The 16,851-nt window shown below is 51.5% G+C and overlaps 1 protein-coding gene across 4 annotated transcripts in view; it reads left to right on the top strand.

The window, feature by feature from the left end:
• HERC2 (HECT and RLD domain containing E3 ubiquitin protein ligase 2) overlaps positions 1-16,851 on the top strand; it is a 2,956,340-nt gene that overhangs the window by 1,648,701 nt on the left and 1,290,788 nt on the right. The window lies entirely within an intron of this gene.

The raw sequence follows: 16,851 nt of genomic DNA, 5'->3' as shown, positions 1-16,851 counted from the left end.
GGGCTGTTTGATTGCAAGTTTCGTGTGGGGTGGTTCCTTTCTGTTGCTGTAAAATATTGCACATTTTATATAAAGTAATACATGACAAAATGTGTTTTTCAGTGTAGTATCAAAGCATTCAAACAGCCAGCAACAAGGAACATCTTCTTTTTTTTGGTCAAGTTTTATGGTATCTGTTGGGGGTTTTGTGTACAAAGAATATATGGGACTTGTTTTGAAAATCCTCCACTTGAATCTGTGTGTTAACATGGGCTTCTTGTACAAGACTTTGCAGAACCAAAACACTAAAAACACCCTACAGAGGCAAGCAGCTAACCCAAAGTCCAAATACCAAACATTAATTGGATTGCTCAGCACTTCAGTGACTAGGTCCGAAAATGGGTTTGTCGCGGTACCTGTGTATTTCAGTCAGTAGCTGAAAGAGATTAACCCTTTTGTGGAGTGCATTGATGAGTGGACTTCAGACATTTTTCATTAAAGCATTTCTTTTCAGTGGACGATTGCTCTGTATGTCATATATATATATATGTCATATAAAAGGTAAAATAAACAAAACATTTATTTTTCAATGGTTCATGTGTTAAGATGGATTTCTAGACTCTGTCAAACACTGCCGCACCCGCTTACCTCAGGTGGGCTGGCGCCTGTACCTGCGGTGCTGTCGCCGGGCACTTCCTCGTTTCCAGGGCCTATGGGTGCCACAGCAGATGTCACGATTGCGTCAGTCCCTTCCTGGAGAGTCTGCACGGCGTACCAACATCATGACGCTTTGCTGTGCCAACAAGGTGCTGCAAGGTTGAACGCAATGTCCGAGGCATCCTGTAACCATGGCAGTTCCTTCAGTATATCTTATACTTAACACCTGGCGCCCAAGGTTGGCTTCCTTGGGTGTTGCTGCTGCCTGTAGTTGCAGTTCCACCCACCTCATGGCCCAGTGTTTCACTGCCTCTGCACCATTCTGATTGGAGATTGTGGTGTGTGGGAAGCAGTCTCTACCCTTCCCCCTCCTCCCTCCAAGTTCTGTAATTCTCGGGGTGGAAAGCGGTTGGATTCCTGAACTACTCTCTGCTCTGAACAATCTGGCGCATGGTGAACCAGCACTGCAATCTAGGGTGCGCAGACATTGCACTCCTGCAACCAAGCGTCTGGAAAACAACATCCCAATGATCAGGTATTTGACAGAATCTGGCATAGTGGACAGATATTAGGAGGCCACCCTAGTTCTAGTGAACAGGGAACTCTGAGAGGTGAGCCAAAACTCAAACAAGGTAAACTTGGAGAGCAGTCCAGGCTATTCTCAGGTGAGTGTGAGTGGGGTCAGGGGCCCTCAATGAGTCCACACAATATAATGCACAATAATTCAATTTAGACGGGTATGTATACAAATACAAATATTTATTCTATGCCTTACACATTAAAAAATGAAACTAGCAGGTGATCCTATCGCACACTACTCAATATTAAACATTTCTGAGGCTTGTGGATCTTCTTAGAATCACATGCTTTGCATAGACCGACATCTAGTGGTAGGCGCAGAGTATTGCACATGTTGTTTTTGAATTTCGAAAAGGGATATCCACTGGGCGTTTTTGTAATATTGTGCCCAGTGTGACATCTACTCTACCCATGATCCCTCACACGTCGAGGTCCCTCAGATTATTTCTTTCTGCCATCGTGGTCAGATGTGTTCCGTGGAGTCTGTACTGCAGAGTTATTAACTTCAATTTAATTTCTTTCGACACTGGCCGTTCGACTCACATCTCGACAAACAACTTGAAGACCAACCGCCTATCGACTGCCTAATCTGACGGGCTCTGATCTGGCACCAGGCTTTTTGCACTACACCAGGCTTTGACCTAGCAATCGGGAGAGTGGGGGGGGGTCTGATTACATTACCTTTATCAGAGAATGCATACCTCCACTACCTATATATACTGCCCTTGTCTAGCTGCCTTTAGAATTCTCTTTCACCATGGAGAGAACTCCCTTTAAATTCTGTCCAAGTTGTAACAGAAAATATCCATGCAAGGACACCCATCGAGTGTGCAACCACTGCCTTTCCTGAGACCACTTAGAGGGGCATTGTGCGTCTTGCAAATTATTTAGGTCCAAAACCCTAAAAGAACGACACACCAAACGATAATGGACAAATCGGAAACCCTGATGGCACCTTTTAAGTCGGACGCGGAAGGCCAAGGCAGCAACGACTTCCTTTTGTAGGGAACCTTCTGTCTCCCGCACGTCAGTCCCTGCAGCGTGCTGCTATGGGGAAAACTCCTGGCGACAGAGACGTACACATAAACAGCGCACACACCCGAGCTGCACTTCGACAGATATGTCAAAAGAAGGCTGTGCGCCAGAAGAAGGCACCTCATGGCCTACCAACCATATATGTCCAAAAATCCCTATGAGCTTCCGCATCCGCATTTGGCGGAAGGCGATAAAGAAAAACAGTCATTAGGCGTGCGTAAAATCCCTTGATGGGGTGTTTCACAAACACACGTTGATAAACATAATTCGAGGGGATTGGGTCCTCCGACGTATTCCATATCTATGACATGTAATCACCACAGCTGTGCTGCTTCGGAAACTTTTTCGGCGTCTGCGTCCTGCGTCGATGACGTCGATGCGCCGCCGTCGAGGACCTCCTCCGACGTCCGACGTCATCCGATGTGATAAGTAGGACGCACGACGCCAGTAGCCTCAGTTCCGTTTTTTCCGCGAACGTGTTGCTTCGTGTTTCTCGGTTCTAGCCTCGACTCATTGGAGTTCTGTTCTTTCTGGTTCTTCGAACCTGTTCGTTTGTGAATATTCCTTCGACGATGTCTTCCACTTCGTCTTCAACCCCGCGTCCGGGCTTCAAGAAGTGCGGGGAGTGTGGGTCCAAGATGTCGGTGACTGACTCGCACGATGCCTGCCTCTGGTGCCTCGGGGAGGCCCACGACACGGATGACTGTGTCGACTGCCTGTCGCTCACGTCCAAGGCCTTACGCGAACGTAAGAAGAAATTGTCGGTAGGTCGGGTGTCCAAGCCCCGGAAGTCGAAGTCGGCGGGGCTTTCGACGGATGATTCGAGGGGTGACTCTCCGCGTCATCGTCGGAAGTCTCGTCGGTCTTCTTCTAGGAGTCGGTCTCGCCACTCCTCAGCCTCTTCGAGGCATTCTCGGAAGCGCCGACACCGGTCGCCTTCCAGGTCCTCTTCAGAGGACTCTGCCCGGCACGTCGGTTACCCCACCAGCCGTGCGACGCCGGAGGAATGGGCTTCCTTCGGGAAGAAGATGTTGGCGATTCTTGAGTCGCAGGGTACTCAACCGTCCGCGCCCCCGAGTGGGGTCGGCCGTGTGAGGTCGAGAGCCGCCGCTCGCAAGAGTGGTCGGCGCGAGTCACGGGAGAGGTCCCGTTCGGACAAGGAGGCTCGTTCTCGCCGTACCCGTTCCAGGTCCCGGTCCTCGACGCGATCGAGACCGTGTGCACCTGTGATGTCTTCGAGGAAGACATCGACGTCTGAGGCGTCGAGGGCGTCGACAGGCTTTCTCGAGGCTCCGGCTCCGAGGAAGTCGTCGAAGCCGTCGACGGTCAGGTCGTCGAGGGACACGCTCGGGGCTCCGGCTTCGAGGGCTGTGTCGACGCCGCCGATACTGGAGGCGCTGCATCTGACGTCGACGCCGATTTCCTCGACGCCGATCCTCTCGGCGCCGTTGCCGGTTTTCTCGGCGTCGGCGCCGATTCGCTCGACGCCATCGACGCCTTTCGTGTCGGAGGTGCCCCGTGTCTCGGGTGTTCCCCCTAGGAAGGCTCTGGTTAAGAGCAGGCACTCTCGGGTGCCTTTCCACCACTTGGATTATATTTCAGAGGCGGATGAGGATTCGGATGGCCTGGTTCCTAGTCAGGTGCCAGATGACATTGTCTCGGGCCATAGTCAATTTGACGATTTGAGGCAGTCGCTGCATGATGCCAGTGGACTGGACACCTCTCCGGAGGTGGAATTTGGTCGGCCTGAGCCTGGCTCCCATGCCGATTCCTCATACCGGCGCCTTATGGCTAGGGTGTCTGAGTATCTGGGATGGTCTGCTCCCCCAGGGGAGTTTGTGGAGGATGATCTGACGGACATCCTTGATGTTGGTCCCCCAACTGACCCGGTACTGCCGTTCCATATGGCTTTACAGCGTAGGGTGGCGGCGGCTTGGACTGCTCCGGAGAGTCTCCCGGCAGTGGGCAGATCCTTGTCGCGAAAATACCGTCCAGCCAGTGGCGACCCCTGCTACTTGACCAGGCACCCCACTCCGGAAAGTTTGGTGGTGCAGGCGGCCACGGCCCCGGCAAAGCAGGCGTCGTACCCTACCATCCCTCCTGATAGGGACGACAAACGTTTTGATGGCTGGGCGAAGAAGGTGTTTTCTTCTGGTGGTATGGCGCTTCAGGCGGCCAACTCCATTTGTGCCTTGTCGCGTTTCACGCACACTCTGTGGAACTGTGTTGCGTTAGCGGCTGAACATATTCCCGAAGGGGTCGAACGGGATGGTTTCCTTGCTATGGTCCAGGATGGTAAGGATGCCATGTGTGAGTCCGTTCAGTCGGGTTTGGACTTAGCTGAATGCGTCAGTAGGTCCATGGCGGCGAGCACCGTGATACGCAGGTTTGCGTGGTTGCGGAAGTCGGGGTTTGCTCCTGATGTGCAGTCCCGGCTCCTCAACATGCCCTTTGATGGTGAACATCTTTTTGGCAGCAAGGCTGACGAGAGCCTTGAGAGGTTGCAGACCTCAAAAGCTGCAGCGAAGTCGTTGGGCGCTGCAGTTCGCCAACCTCCGCCTTTTCGTCCTAGGGGACAGCAGTGGAGGGGTGGCTCCTTTCGCTATTACTCGTCCTTTGGTAAAGCAAGAGGAGCTGGCAGTCAAAGGGGCCAACGCAGGGGTACCAGAGGTGGACGACAAGGTACCCGTGGTGCCAAGGCCGCTCGGGCAGTTGACTCTTTGCCCTCAGGTAACGCCGCAGCCGCTCCTACTCAGTCATGAGGCCATGTCCCATGGTTCGCCGGTTGGGGGAAGGCTGGCGCAGCATCTTGTAGAGTGGCGTGCCATTACTTCAGATGTGTGGGTTCTGGAGATCATAACCCACGGCTACTGTCTTCCCTTTCGGCACAGGCCTCGCGACAATCCACCGGGGAACCTCTCTTTGAAGTGTCCGGATCCGCTCCTTGCGCAGGAAATTCAAGCCCTGCTGGTGAAAGGCGCCATAGAACTGGTGCCTGTAGCGGAGAGGACCAAGGGATGGTATTCCCCTTATTTTTTGATTTCGAAGAAAGACGGGGGATTGAGACCCATCATGGACTTGCGCGGTTTGAACAAACTCCTCAGGAAGGACAAGTTCAAGATGGTTACTCTCTCTCAAGTCCTCCAGGCCCTTCAGCTTCAGGACTGGTTGGTGTCACTCGACCTCAAGGATGCTTACTTCCATGTGCCGATCCATCCCAAGCACAAGAAGTACCTGAGGTTCGCGGTTGGCGACTCGCACTTTCAGTTTCGGGTCCTGCCGTTCGGTTTGACCTCCGCCCCGAGGGTTTTCACCAAGCTCATGGTGGTGGTGGCAGCGCATCTCAGGCAAGGGGGGATTCACGTCTACCCCTTCCTGGACGATTGGTTGATCAGGGGGAGCTCTCCCGAGCAAGTCCTGGATCATCTGTCCGTCGCCTGCCACTCCCTTCACAGGCTGGGCTTCTCCCTCAATTTAAAGAAGTCCCATTTGACGCCAACACAGAGGCTCCAGTACATCGGAGCAGTGCTCGACACTTCCCTGGGGCAGTGTTTTCCTCCCCAGGTGAGGGCTCTTCACATTCAGCAGATGGTGCACAAGTTTCAGCATGCCCAGACGCTCCCGGCGTTCGAGTTCTTGAGGTTGCTCGGCCTCATGGCATCCTGCATTCTTCTGGTGCCAGAGGCTCGCCTGCGGATGAGTTCTTTGCAGTGGGCACTCAAGACGCAATGGTCGCAGTCCTCCGGCAGGATGTCGGACCCGGTTCAGGTGCCGCCCTCGGTCGCCCGGGACCTTCTGTGGTGGGCCGTCGAAGGCAACTTGATGAAGGGGGCTCCATTTTGGCTACCCTGGCCGGAGGTGACGATCGTGTCGGATGCATCCCTCACGGGATGGGGAGCTCATGCCAACGGGCTGACAGTCAGCGGTCGTTGGTCTCCGTCGGAGTCCAGACTCCATATCAATCTGTTGGAGCTGAGGGCCGTCAGGCTAGCCCTGAAGGCTTTTCTGCCGACTGTGCGAGGAAAGACTGTCCTGATCATGACGGACAACACTGTGGCCATGCACTACCTCAACAAAAAGGGGGGGCAGGGTCACTTCCTCTGTGCAGGTAGGCGATGCAGCTCGAGTTCTGGGCCATCCGGCAGGAAGTTTCGATCTCGGCAGTTCATCTGGCCGCAGACGAAAACGTGACGGCGGACGCTCTGAGCAGGCAGAGCGCGATCTCTCACGAGTGGGAGTTGGCTCAGGAGATTCTCCTGGAGATCTTCGCCCTTTGGGGGACCCCTCAAGTGGATCTCTTCGCCTCCAGTGTCAACCGGAAGTGCGAGAGGTTTTGCTCGCGGGAATTTCCTCCGAAAGGAGCCTTAGGAGACGCGTTTGTGGTGGAGTGGTCATTCCCGCTGCTGTACGCGTTTCCTCCAGTCCCCGTCATCCCGCAAGTGCTGCGGAGGTTACGGAAGTTCAGTTCCCGGATGATCCTCATTGCTCCGGCGTGGGCTCGGAGGACGTGGTACCCGGACCTTCTCGACTTGTCCATCTGCCCTCCACGTCGTCTTCCCTACCGAGACGATCTGCTCTCACGGGAGGGGGGTCAGGTTCTCCATCCAGAGGTCGGATCCCTCAACCTTCACGCTTGGCTTCTGAAAGGTTGAGGTATAAGGATTGGGACCTCCCTGAAGACGTGATGGAGGTGTTGCTTTCGGCCCGAAGGCCCGCAACTAAGTCTCTGTACCGTTGCCGTTGGCGTAAGTTCTGCGACTGGTGCAGAGTTCAGAATGTGGATCCTTTTGCATGTGACATCCCCATGGTTCTGTCCTTTTTGCTTTCTTTGGCCCACAGGGGCTTGCAAGTGGGTACCATTAAAGGTTACCTGGCGGCGCTGTCCATCTTTAAGCGCTCATCTGAAGAATGTTCTTACTTTAGAATCCCTTTAATTTCACAGTTTCTAAAAGGGCTCACTAATGTGTTCCCTCCGTCGCCTTTCCTGGTGCCCGGTTGGGATTTAAACCTTGTTCTTAGGTTTCTTATGGGTGCTCCGTTTGAGCCTTTACATTCTTGCCCTTTGAGGCTGTTGACTTTGAAAACTGTGTTTTTAGTTGCGGTTACTTCCGCTCGCAGAGTGAGTGAGTTACAGGCACTTTCTGTTAAGCCACCCTTCACTGTATTTCACAAGGACAGGGTTGTCCTTCGAGTTCGTCCTTCTTTTCTTCCAAAGGTAGTGACGGAATTTCATTTGGCCCAGAAGATTGTTCTTCCGGCATTCTATCCTCCTCCGCATCCTGGTAAGGAAGAGGAGAGGCTCCATAGGCTTGATCCTAGGAGAGCTTTGAGCTTTTATGTTTCTCGCATGTCCCGGGTCAGAGTGGACGATCAACTCTTTATTGGTTACGCTGGTGAGCGCTTGGGGCAAGCTGTGACGAAACAGACTTTGTCACGCTGGATTATTTTGGCCATCTCGGAGTGTTACCGCTTGGCGGGTAAGGACCCACCGGCTGGCTTGCGGGCCCATTCTACCAGGGGCGTGGCTGCATCTACTGCCCTGCAGAGGGGTGTTCCTATACGCAACATCTGTGATACTGCCACCTGGGCTTCAGTACATACATTTGTACGGCATTATTCCCTCGGTTCCATCAGAGGGCAGGATCTGGCCTTTGGCAAGGCGGTCCTTTGCTCTGCTATTTGATTGGCTATTCTAAATTTTGTTTCTAAATTCTTTCCCTCCTCCTTGATTTGGTACTGCTTTGGGAGTCTGTCATAGATATGGAATACGTCGGAGGACCCAATCCCCTCGAAGAACAAGTTACTTTCTTACCTGGTAACGTTCTTTCGATGGGAGGGTCCGACGACGTATTCCATATCGCTCCCACCCTGCCTTCCCCGCTGCAGAATTTCTGTTGCGATTGCAGCTTACGTTCCGCAAGGCTTTGTGTCGGACTGGCAGTTGACTAATGTCACACGTTCTGGGGGAAAAAACTACAACTGAGGCTACTGGCGTCGTGCGTCCTACTTATCACATCGGATGACGTCGGACGTCGGAGGAGGTCCTCGACGGCGGCGCATCGACGTCATCGACGCAGGACGCAGACGCCGAAAAAGTTTCCGAAGCAGCACAGCTGTGGTGATTACATGTCATAGATATGGAATACGTCGTCGGACCCTCCCATCGAAAGAACGTTACCAGGTAAGAAAGTAACTTGTTCATCTCACACTAGCGAAAAACATACACCATAAAAAGACCCATGAACACATTTCTTACACCCCTGCTGTCCCTGAGAAAATGCTACAATATTCTGAGGCTAAAAACCTTGTATATCATTCTCTTCAGAAAAAGAGGCTTCGAGAAGACCCTGAGGCTATTGTGTTCCCTCTACCTGAAACACCCAGAACAGGGAGATGGTCAAAGGAACATTTCGAAGAAACGAACGACAAAGTATCCTTTTTTGTCGGCTTCATGCAGAAATACCCAATCTGGCAAAAGACGTTAGATTTAGAAATAGGACAAGACTTGCAAAGTGAACCGTTGGCACAATCCCCAAGCCGTCAAGCATCGCCCACACATACTGTTTTAGACATCTCTCATGACTCTTTCCAAGGGGAAGAGGAGGCAGATCAGGATCTATGGTATGTTGATCAGGATGATGCTAACGATTTCCCTGACAAGTTTGATCAAGATGACCCAGATGTTACAATTATAGACACTCCAGATGTTTCACGCGACAGTCACATTTTTCCCATTGATCACCATTTGTTGTACAATAATTTGTTAAAAACGTCTGCCAATCATTTTAATATTCATACAGAAGAAACATTGGAGAACACTGATTTTGTGGAGGACATTTTAAATTAAAGATAATTGCCCCATCAATGACTACACCTTCACTTACTTGGGCAGTTAAACTCAGAGTGGAAAACTTTTTTAAACCTTCTCCATCTGACCCTCTTTATATTCATTTACATCCACAGCCCAAATCCCTACTGGCACCACCACTTCAAATAAGGGCTGGTGTTCCACTATCTAGTGCTGAAGCACCACCCAATAAAGAATGCAAGACACTGTATTCTTTAGGAACATGAATATCCTCTGCAGCATATATAACACGCATTGCAAACAACACCACTCTGCTTGCAAACTATAACAACGCACAGTAGGACAAGATACTAAAACATCTCGATTGTGTCCCAGAACCTGTGATGTCACACTTTATAAAACCTCTGCAGAGGGCAAACAAGTAGCCCAAAAGATCTTTAAAAATACTTCAGACTCAGCAGACACTTCTGGGTGAGTAATAGCTGAAGGTACCCTGCTTAAACGCCACTCATGGCTCTGGGATTCAGGGTTTAAACCCGAGACTTGGGCAACCTTTATCAATATGCCTATCGAAGATTCAGTCATCTTTGGGAAAGCAGTTGATGCTCAACTGGAAACTACAAAGGAGCATGAGACAGTGAAAACATTAGAACAGATTTCAAATAAGCCCTTTATCCATTAGGGCACCTTTAACACACAGTGCACTTTTCGGAGCCAAGATTTCACAAAATCCAATCAGTCTGGATTTGGAGCATCCACATCCTCAAGGGAAAACATCCTCTTATCAGTGAAACCATCAAAGACGGTTTTGTAGAGGTAAAGTGTGGGGCAGAGTTGCAGACTCCAGAGTCTCAGCTGCCCCGCAAACAAATGACGCTCCAGTTCAGATTCCCTCCCATGTTCCCCTGGTTGGGGTTTGCATATCATCCATCACCCACGCATGGGAGGGGGATCACATCGGTTTACTGGATGCTGAGAACTCTGACAAAAGGTTATTCAGTTGGATTTCTGGGAATACCTTGCTACCATCCTACTCGAACAAGTAGAATGTCATCAGAACATTTCTTAATTCTAGAAGAGGACATTTTAACATTATTGCAAAAGGGAGCAAAAGAGCTGGTACCACCTCTGGATTAAAACTAATCTACTTATTCAGTGTACTTTCTTGTTCCAAAGAAAGATGTAACAATGTGCACAGCCTTAGACCAGTGCCCTGCAAACACGTATGTCAAGCCACAAAAATTCAGGATGACTACGCTGCAGAAAGTAATTCCTCTTCAAAAGCAAAGGGATCACATGGCAACCTTGGGCATGAAAGATGCTTCTCCAGCATGGGGTCAGGCATGGATTCACATGCTCATGAATATTCCCAGTCGTCAGGCTGGGAATCCTTGGTAAAAGGTTAAGCAGTTTCGCTTTAGCTTGAAAACCTCATTTCTCCTATATAACCAATCACTGTCCTTTGGGTCATACTGCCCCTGTCCAGTGACCACCGCCTCCCTAAGATCCAACCCTGGTGGCCATCTTCAGATTCTTTCCTCAAGTTTCAGTGTTGGGAGTCCTCTCATCTTGCTCTTCGAGTATTTTGCTATTTTCGATTTGTTTCCATCTGTCGACTACCAGCAGCGGGATCCGATGTCGGCAATGATCTGCTTTCATCGCAAGTTCTTCACTTCAAGTTTCAGGAGGCCCGCGCTTGGGCCTACTTCGACACCCCGACGATGTCCGGGGAGAAGAGAAGTCTCTTCAAACCCTGTGTGAAATGTGGACTTCAGAATATCTACGTCGATGATCGGCACTTCAAGTGCCTTTATTGCCTGCATCCAGACCACGACAAGGATGGATGCAAGATTTGCAGCAGATTTCTGACTAAGACGAAGGACTGTTGCCTCAGGTTGGTGGCGTGGCTCAAGTTTGGGAAGGCCTCTGACTCTGCCTCCGATTGCAGTCATGTCTCGTCCAGTACCAGCTAGTCCCATGAGCATGCTCCCTCTTAGGAGAGGTCGAGATACTTTGAGGATGCCCCTTCCCAGGGGATATAAATGACGGCTAAACACCATGCTCTTGATCACAATAGGGTCCCCGTAGCTGTGGCACCCAGTACGGGAAGGACCCGTTCCCCGTCTCCATCTTTGTCTACGGTGAGTATACCAGTTGGGGGAGAGGGAGGTACACTACGCAAGGAAGTCCCTGACCCTTTTGAAGTCGGCAAAGGAGAGACGCAGGGTCCCATTGACGACTGCTTCATTTAAGACCGCGTCTTCGGCGGTGACTGCCTCGTCTTCCAATGCGACTACTCCGTCGACTGCCTTGTCGACGACCACGACCCTGTCGGCGACCTAGTCTGTGCCCACCTCATCAACTGTCCTGTCGACCACTGTCGCCAATCGTTACTTCAGCAAAAGGGGATGCTGTGACAACTGTGGTTTCTACAATCACTGCGACTCCTACCGTGGCTCTGCCTCCCTTGGCATCTGACACCTGCAACGGTCCCGCCCATTACTACCACAGAGGCACCTCCCAAGGCACATATTCCCATTGCCACATCCTTCATGAAGGATTTGGGTAGGTTGAAGGAGCTGCTACCACCAACGGACTGTCTGCACAGGCCCGTGAGGATGTCCCCAGGAGTGCTGGTGGGGTCTGAGTTGATTCCCTCACATTTATACAAGCTCTTAGAATGAGCACTTTCCCAAGCACTATTACACAGGTTATGAGAGTGGCCTCGGCCCAATGTCCCAGGAGGGATCTCCAAGGGAGCCGGATCAGCCATCTGCCCCCCTGAGGTGTTTCGGTCTGGAACCATTGCCAGCTGCTCCGCTTAAACCCCAGTCGGTGCCTAGGGACACGTCTTTGGACATTTTTAAGACTCTCCACACCTTGGTGTCGGAGATACAGCAGCGGTTGTAGGCTGCTCCTGTGCCTGGCCCAGTCCACAGTCCTCCTAGGCATCCGGAAAGAAGTCTGCCCGGGATGAGCATGCCTAGGCGTAAATCGAGCCCTGCCAGACCTAAGGACCCTTCAGGACCGAAGCATAAACCGCGGCCTCCCCACTGGCCTTAGACTCCAGTAGTGGATGAGACACCACGCACTGACACTGGTGCTGATACAGACAACGACTGAGACTCATACCGACGAGTATGACGACTATGCCCCGGCAGATGGGGCGGCGCTGGGTGCTGACGAGCCCGCCAAGGCCGAGCCACCGGATGAAGTTGGCTCTTTTCACACCATTATTTCGAGGGCATCCGCTCTCTTCAATTTGGTGTCACAGGAGAAGAGGAAAGAGGCGTTTCTCTTCCAACACCGGGATTCCACAAGTAAGACCGTCACGTCTATCCCTCTGCTGGACGATGTCTGGGAGGAAGGTTTGGCCCTCATGGAGATGCCAAATACTGCACCCCCCAAGAGACAGGCTGGAGAAGAAGTACAGTGCCCCAGACTCTGACATCACGTGTTTGAGATTGCAGCCTTCTCAAGACTCTGGTGTCTGCCGCTGCCAGGTAGTGCTTGATGAATCAGTCATCTTCCATGGTGCCTCTCGACCAGGAGGGGAAGAAGCTTGAATCAGTGTGCAAGCACATCATTTACACCGCAGCCTCCACCACCATGGACGCCAATGCCCTGGCCATCCTGTCTAGCTACAACATAGTTCTGGTGTAAGCTCTGGCCCATATTAGACTTCCTGCCCATGGACAAGAAGGTTGAGGCCATGACGATGTTTCGGGAAGGTGAGGTGGCCTCGGACCACGCCATCAGTGGTGCTGGACATTGCAGATTCTTGGTTCTGCCAGATGGGCAATGAGGTGGCCCTCGGACTCCAGGGCTGGCTGAAGGCCACTCATTTCAAGGCGGACGTCCAATCCAGGGTAGTGGACATGCCCTTTGATGTGGACAATCTGTTTGACAAGGCTGTGTTTGAGTCGCTGCAAACTATCAAGACCGATACAGAGACTGTGCGCCCACTGGGGACTCTGCAGCACAGCAGGGCATCCTCTCGGTCCTCGAGAAGTAAGTCCAGCAGCTCCTGGAAGGGGTATCGCACCCCACCTGTCTTCAGCCCTCCTGTTCCACAGCCCAGGAGGCCTACAGAGACCGTTTGCAGGCCTACGGCAGCACAGAACAGCTTCGTCATCGCCGACAGGCAAGGACGCAGACGTCCAAGCAGGGCTTCACCGGCCATGGATCCAGGCCCCCACTTTCGAACCCCAGTAGGCCGACGGCTAACAAACTTTGTCATCAAGTGGAATACCATAACCACGGGCAAATGGGTATTGGATGTTCATCAGGGACACACCCTGGAATTCCAACACAGGTGTCCTCGCATTCCTCCGGTAGCGCATCAAGAAGTACACATGGCCCAACTGGTGCGGGAGGTTCAGGCCATGTTAAGAAAGGGGGCGATAGATCCCATCCCTCGTAGCCTCCGCGGCTCCGAGTGTACTACAGATCTTTTCTGGTACTGAAAAAGTCAGGAGGGTGGTGGTCAATCCTAGACTTAAGGTGCATCAACACGTATTTGAAATCCCAAAAGTTCAGGATGGTCACGTTGCACCACGTACTCGACCAGCTGGAGGAGGGGATGGGATTTCCTAGCAATTTTTGACCTAGTGGATGCCTGCTTTCATGTCCGCATTTATCCAAAACATCAAGTCCCTACGGTTTGTTGTCCAGGGACAGCACTATCAGTTCAAGGCCCAACCCTTTGGCCTGAAATCGGCAACAAGGGTGTTGATGAAATGTTTGGCTCTGGTGGCTGTGCATCTACGTCTCAAGGGCATCCACGTCTACCCTTATCCAGACTGGCTCATCTGCTCCCGTTCTCACGCACTGGCAGTCCAGCACACTGCAGAAACCATGTGCCTTTTGACAGAGCTCGGATTCTCCATCTATCCGAAGTACTGAGTGGAGCCTTCGCAGAAAGCTCAGTTCCTGGCTGCCCGTCTCAACACTGTCGCATGCCTGGCCTACACCCTCGGAGGAGAGGTTGTTGGCCATCCTGGGAAGGTACATCGCTTGTCATCGGCGCATTCCACGACAGTGCGATTCAAGTTGCTGTTGCGCATGATGTCCTCCTGCATCCACCTCGTTCCATTTTGCAGGTTCAAGATGAGACGTCTTCAAGAGTGCCTAGGTTTGAGGTGGATGCAAGTCACAGGTTCTTGGATGGGCAAAGTAGCCCTCAAGCAGGAGTTCCAGCAAGCTCTAATAGTGTCTGGGAGTGTGCCCACATCTTACGTAAAGGGCTCCTTTTCATATCCCACCGTACTGGGGGGCCCACAATGGACACTCCTACCAGGGCCTCTGGCTCCTGGATGAAAAAGACCTTCACATGAATGTCCTGGAGCTGTGGGCGGTCTTCTGGGCCCTAAAATCTTTCCAGCTTCAACTACAGGGGAAGTTGGTGAGGATCTTCAGACACGACCAACACCATGTTCTACATTCGGAAGTAGAGTGGGACGTGCTCTCCGCCGCTCTCCCTGGAGGCTCAGTCCCTATGGCACTGGGACATTCTTCAGGACATGTTCCTCGTCCCATTTCACCTGACGGGCGCCAAGAACACCATCGTAGACTCGCTATGCAGGTAGCTGCGCTCCTACCTGGAACGGGAGCTTCGTCAGGATCAAGTACCCCTTCTTTTCCACAGGTGGGGCCAACCCTGTATCGACCTCTTCGCGACAGCGGCCAACTCAAGGTGTCAGAGGTTCGACAGCAGGTTTCCTCAACCGAAAAGCCTGGTGGACACCTTCTTCCCATGGGAGGGTCTCTTCCTGTACGTCTTCCCTCTGATCCTGCTCCTGCTACGTGTGATCAGTACACTCGGACAATTTCTTTGCAGGATGATGCTCATCGCACCGGACCATAGCAGATTGGATACCCAGACCTGCGCCGGCTGTCAGTGGCTCTGTCCATCCGTCTGCCTCAACTTCCCGATCTTATCTCGAGAAAAACTGAATGATACTGCACCACGACCCAGCGTTGCTGAGCCCCTCAGCCTGGCTCCTGCACCACTAGATTTTGGGCATTATTCCATGCTGCTGAAATGAAAGATGGTCCTGGCTAAGGCCAGAGCTTCCTCTAGTTTGTCGTGCTACAGCCACAAGTAGAAACGCATCTCAGTGTGGTGCAGGACTACACCTCTGTGAGTCACGGCTCTGCAGCTCCTTCCGTATCTGCTTTCCCTGGCCAAGGCTGGCCTGGTTTACGCCTCGATCAAGGTGCATCTTGCTGCCATATCCCGTTATAGCGGGGTGAGCCATCCCCTCCTCATCAAGGAGTTTCTCAAAGGGTTCAACGTTATTTTGCCGCAGGATTTTTCGTCGCTGGACTTTTCATCACCGTTTTTTTTATCCAAAAAAACTTGTTTTTTTTTTTTTAAATTATTCCCTTTCACCCACAAATATTTAGTTAATTTTTAAACCCCCCCAAAAAAAGATTTTTTTTTCGATAAAAAACGGCGATGAAAAGTCCCGGGACGAAAAATCCCACGGCAAAAGAACGGTATACCCCTCAAAGGCCTCTTAAGGCCTTTTCCACCAGTGAAGGCTCCTGCTCCAGCTTGGGAGCTCAACTTTGTCTTGACCAAGTGCATTGGGGCCCTGTTTGAACAAATAAATCAAACTCCTTTTGAAGTTTCTCTCGTGAAAGACAGCTTTTTTAGTGCCCATCACCTCGGCAGGTGGGTCGGGGAGATCCAGGCCCTCTCTTGCAAGCAGCCGTACTGGTGCTGCAAACCCATCCCAACTTCATGCCGAAGGTTCTTTCAGAAATCCATCTCAATGAGCCTTTGGTTCTGCCAGTTTTCTTCCCGAATCCTTCTACGTTGGCGGAAAGGACGTTGCATTCTCTGGACGTTTTTGTGCCTTGATGTTTTTTGTGGCACTAACGAAGAACCATCAGAAAACATCAACATTTGTGAATTTTGGACCTGTGAATCATCAAAAGGCCCTGTTTAAGGCTTCCATATCCAGGTGGCTCTCCGGGTGCATCATGCACTGTCATTGTCTGGCTAACACACATCTTCCAGGCCTGCTGAGAGCCCACTCCCCCTAGCCATCGCTCTAACAATAGCCTTTCTTTCTGGTGTTCCCCTGCTCGACATCTGCAGGGCTGCTACGTGGAGTTCCACTCACACCTTCACGAGATTCTACTGTGTCGACAAAGATTCGAGGGAAGAGTCCCTGGTCAGCCAGGCGGTGCTGCACAACCTGTTTGTATGAGGTGAATCTGTTCCAGGGGTAAGTGTATTGCTTCTGTTGAGCCTTGCCACCTCCCGATGCATGAGCATGCAAATCCATGTCAGACCCCATGCTGGATAAGGAATGCGTTAATTACTTGTAACTCCTGTTCTCCAGCATGGGTCTGGCATGGATTCACGTGCGAACCCTCCCTCCTTCCCCTAGGTAGCTGTTCTTTGTTCATACTGCCACTTTACGTGCTCTACCAAATCTGAAGATGGCCACCAGGGGTGGAGCTTAGCGTTATGACTGTCCTTGGACGGGGGCAGTATGACCCAAAAGACAGCGATTGGTTATAGAGGAGAAATGCATTTTTCAGGCTAAACCAAAACTGCTTTTTCTTTTACTGATTATTCCCAGACTGACTGGGAATATTCATGAGCATGTGATATCATGCCAGATCCATTCTGGAGAACAGGAGTTACAGGTAAGTAACATTTTCCATAATTTCATATTTAAATGTTGCCAGCGCACAGAAAATACAGAAGATTCAAAGTGGGAAACTAGCACTACCAGTTCAAAGTGCTACCATTCAGCATTGCCTAAGCACCTCAA

Source organism: Ambystoma mexicanum, chromosome 7p (genome assembly GCF_040938575.1).
Source record: "Ambystoma mexicanum isolate Mex_15411 chromosome 7p, UKY_AmexF1_1, whole genome shotgun sequence".
Lineage (NCBI taxonomy): Eukaryota > Metazoa > Chordata > Amphibia > Caudata > Ambystomatidae > Ambystoma > Ambystoma mexicanum.
This window is presented reverse-complemented; position numbering and strand designations above follow the sequence as displayed.